Genomic DNA, 4,775 nt, shown 5'->3' with positions numbered 1-4,775 from the left:
AGCTGATTATACATTTTTTTCCTGCTCCTTCAGCTCATTGTGGAGAGACGCCAGTTCAGAATTCTATCCTTAAAGGTGGAGTTTCTTCTGCTTAATGTGCTAATATAAGGATTCTACCGGCGCCTCTGGCGCCTCCTGGTGCCTAGTCGTATGCAGCGTTGTTTTTTGATCGTGTTCAGTTTGGGAGCTTTCTTTGCCCCAGAAAACTCATCCATTAACTGTGCCAAGATTTGAATCATTACAGCCTTCATTTAGATAAGTGAACACCTTAGCACAGTGCCTGGTGCACAGTGGGCGTTTAATAAATGCTTCTTGACTTCGCTGTAGTCCTAGCTAATTTGCAGCTTGTATGAGTATCCATTAACAGAGAAAGACTTTTAACAGGCCACTGACTTTCCCCCTCCAATTACATTTACAGCCTTCCCCATCACTGTTTGTGTTATGATATAGGTCTGTATAAGTCAGAGGCAGTCTATACAGTGTATATTTGGTTAGCTGTTTATATCCAGCCTTAGACACTTATTAGCTACGTGACTGCCTCAGTTTACCCATCTCTTATATGGGGATAATAGTAACTAACACCTACCACTCAGGGCAGTTGTGAAGATCAAATGAGATGGTATGTGTAAAGTGCTTTGCAAACCTTACAATCCTATATAGATGCTAGCTATCATTATTATTGCAATGGTGTTCGTTTGGCTTATAGGATCATGGATTTACAGCTGGAATGAGCTTTAAGAGTCAGAAAGTTCAACCCCATTCATTTTACAGAAGAGGAAACTGAAACCACGTGATGACCTAATTAGCAAAAAACTGGGATTTGGGATATTATTGACTGCATTATTAGTGATGACTGAAGCAGGAAACTGAGTATGCACGGATCATCAATGAATCAAACATAATTATCATCATCATCAAGCAAAAAAAGGTAGCTAAGCACAGGTCCTGAAGATAATTCAGTGAGCCAGGGAAAAAACCCTTTAATTAAATGGCTAAACTGCCACAGTGTGCTAGATATTGGAGATACATGGATGGATGGTTAAAAGAAAGCAGGGATATACACACACAACTATTATGCAATTATAGAATCACAAAATTGCAGGGTTTATTTCTCTGTCTAGTCAATGACCTGCCTAGCTCTGAACATAAAAATGCCTAATGGGATTTCACCAGGTCCAAGTGTAACCGACCATCTTTATCTCTTTTAATACGGCAGCCCAAGGATTGGCTGGTTCAGTTTTATTTCAGTATGAAACTCAAGTGAATAGGAAACTTTACAAAATGCTAGGACAGGTCCAAGGAAGAAGAAATCACTTTTAACTGAAGAAGATGGATTCATTCATGAACCATTTAGTAAGCTAAACCCTAGGGGAGAAGCAAAGATAATTAAGGCATGGTCCTTCCCCTAATTGGTCAGTTAAAAAGGTGATTATGGTAAGGGATTTGAACTGAGGCCAAGTAGGAATGAAAAAGAGAAGACTTCGATGAAAGGTATTCCAGTGATAGAATTCACAGAAATAAGATGTGGATAGTAAGGGAGAAAAAGCACTTTACATTTGCCTTGAGGTTTCGAGGCTGATTATGAGTGATGAAATAAGCTCCTACTTCTAGATAGGATCCTACATAGGATTGTACATAAGTCATTTAGGTCAACCTTCTGGGGGGGGAGGGGGCGGAATTGAGGCTTGGGGACTTGTCTAAGGTCACAAACCTGAGAGGTAAGATTAGAAGCTAGGTCCTCAGATTCCAGAGCTGATCTTTCCACCAGAGAAAAACAACTTTAAATAGTGCCTTAGAGTTTAGAAAATGCTTTCCTCACCTAGAAGGTATGCCCCATTCCTTAATAGTTTCACTCCTTACTGAGAATTTTGTTCTAGCATTGATAATATCTCCTTATACAAAGTATAAACACTGGTCTTTGTTCAGGTCCAGCCAAGATGTTCTGAATAGGAGAGTTTACAAGATGCTAGGACAGGTCCAATGGAGAAGAAATCACTAAAGGAGACACTTCATGTTCCTTTGACAAAGTTAACTCTTCGATAAAGTGCTAATTCCTTGCTTGCTTCTCTCCCCCAATTGCTTCTCTCCCCAAATTACACTACATTATGTTTGATTGATGATTCACAGTCAGTTCACACACCTGAGAGACACCCCAGATTATATTCTACTAACTTATTATTATATTCTACTAAAGAGAATCTACTAAACACTGACCAAGTGTTTTATATTTAATATTGTATGTCTACCACAACTTGTTCATATACTTGTGGCATATGGTTATGATGAATACTACTAGGCTGAAAGAAACGATGATCTTCGAAAAAACATGGAAAGACTTACACAAAATAATGGAGAATGCAATGAGCAGAACCTAGAAAATATTGTATACAGTAACAGTAGTATTGTTTTAAGAATGACTTTGAGGGAATAAGTCATTTTGACTATTACAAATACCCAATTAACCATAAAGAACATATGAAGAAAGATGCTATCTGCATCCAGATAAAGAACTGATAAAAAGAAATATGTATAGAATAATTTTACATATATGGAATATATAGGCATGTAAAATATATTCCTATTTGCAGTAGACATCTCTAGGGTGGACAGGGGGGAGGGAGGGAAGAAAAAGGAGAAAAAAGAAGAAATTTACATGATAACTTCATTATATATTTAAAAGTAATAACGTTGTACATAATAGATTTGAAGTTTCTATGTCCAGACATCTTTTTAAAAATTATACTGTTATGAAAATGCTTGTTTTATTCCATAAATTAAAATTTTAATATAAAAATAATCATAATCATAATCTTTCTCTGTGGTTGCATTACAAAACCACAGACTTCCTGACTGAGGTTCTAGAGGGGAGTCCCAAGGCAAGACTCCTGCTGTAGGTACCACAGACCACACCCTCAAGAAAGGTCTCAGCTTCCTCTCTCTTCATGATTCTTCTTCCATAATTTCCCAGGATCTTTCTGGAACCTCCCCAGATCCATCACCTAGTGCCTTCCCCCTGCTTACTTCTGTTTAAGACACCCTGCATATGAGGTGGGGAAAAAAACCACTGTATCAGTCAAAAGGCCTGGCCATCTAATTCTAGCTATACCATTAATTAGGTGTGTGACTTGAGAAGGGAAGGAGAGAGTCACTCAATAGCTCTGGATCCCCAGGGACTTGCAAAATAATCTCCAAGGTCCCTTCCTGCTCCAAAAGTATGAGGAGCTAGTCCATGGTGTTGTTACTTCATTCATCCAAAATAATGACAATCCCTGATTTCAGAAATAGAGAGGGTTCCTCCCACCTTGGAGGACAAATTTGCAAACACAATTCTTGCTTGCCTGTTGTTTTCAGTCCTCCAGCTCCTGACTTTCATTGGGGACTCTGGCTGCTCCTTGAAAGGCTTTTTAGGGTCCCTGCTCCACAACCCCTCTCCCCCATGGCAGATTTGAATCCTAGTAAACATGGAGCCAAATCCTGATTGCTTGCAAGGAGACAGCGCCACCTGCTGGTAACTCTCCATCCAGCAGCCACGGCTTGGACCTAGACAGTAGAGGAGAGCAGTTGGCTTTGCTCCACCTTGAGCCAGCAACCTGGACATTTTCTCAGTCTGGGAAAGTCTCCTCCCCTGATCCACAATCTAAGTTCATACAGTTACAAGCTGCGTGAGCATGGCCAAACACTTCATTTCTCTAAGTTTTCTCATCTACAAAATATGGGTTCCTCAGGAAGGTTTTCTATCCAGTTTTGATGGTCTATGATTCTATTTCTTGAATAGCTGGGGTGCTGAAGGAGGGGCCCCAAGGTGCTTTACAGCTGTCAGTGATTGACAGTGCACCGGACACAGGGAAAGAGAGGGAGAAATCTGGCCTCTTCTAACTTGACTCCATTGTGGACATGGTTCCTGACTTCCCAAAGCTCGCAGGTTAATGTGGGACTGTGAAAGTAATCTATTTGAACCTGTGAAGTTGCTTGCCAAAAGAAAGAGACTTAGTGCTAGGGTATGAACTAGTACAGAGACACTGAACGCCAGAAAGGATGGTATTTGTATCGTGGAGGAATGACCATTGTCTTCCTTCTGGTGGGGATGGGAAAGTTGTACTTTTGCAATGTTTATTTAAAGTACTTTTATTTTTTTTTTTAAAAAGGAACATGCATAACGTGGCCGGTTAGCTCAGTTGGTTAGAGCGTGGTGCTAATAACGCCAAGGTCGCGGGTTCGATCCCCGTACGGGCCAAAATCTTGTCGTTTTCCTCCCCTTTCCTTTGTTTCTTTAATTGATACCAAAGAAAGAAATTGGACATAGGAGATTTGACTGAGAATCCTAACTCCTGTCGCTTCCTGCTATATTGTGTGATTAATCACTTAACCTTCTCTGGGTCTGTATTCGAATTCGAAAAGTGAAGGTTGAAATATGTTTTAAATGAAAATGAAAGTTAAATATTTCAAAGGAACAAAAAGGAGGAATGAAAAGGATTTAACAATACAAGATCAAAAACTATGCTCTAAAAAGCATTAATTATAACTTCGGATTTATGTAAAAATATAAAAGTTGATCACTGGAACTCTTTAAGTAAGCAGGATCCAGAAACCACTGAACATGGTTGCTAAATGTTCCATATACACTGAAACATCAACCACCAGGATAATGACTCCCTATTCAGGAAAAAATGCTGGGAAAGCAAATCATAAAGCAGTTCGGAAAAATTAGGTTTAGACAAACACAATCTTCTAAATGGTTATATGATGTAAATATAAAAGATTTTTCTCTATAATGT

At 39.2% G+C, this 4,775-nt stretch overlaps 1 non-coding gene across 1 annotated transcript; it reads left to right on the top strand.

Moving 5' to 3' along the window:
- Positions 1-4,160: 4,160 nt before the first annotated feature.
- TRNAI-AAU (transfer RNA isoleucine (anticodon AAU)) lies at positions 4,161-4,234 on the top strand. The gene has a single exon. It is a non-coding gene; the product is annotated as a tRNA-Ile (tRNA).
- Positions 4,235-4,775: the final 541 nt, after the last annotated feature.

This window comes from Petaurus breviceps, unplaced genomic scaffold (genome assembly GCF_028583685.1).
Source record: "Petaurus breviceps papuanus isolate PSGF00001 unplaced genomic scaffold, PetGlider_PUasm1.0 220, whole genome shotgun sequence".
Lineage (NCBI taxonomy): Eukaryota > Metazoa > Chordata > Mammalia > Diprotodontia > Petauridae > Petaurus > Petaurus breviceps.
The sequence above is the reverse complement of the archived record's forward strand: the minus strand, read 5'-3'. Positions and strand labels throughout refer to the sequence as shown.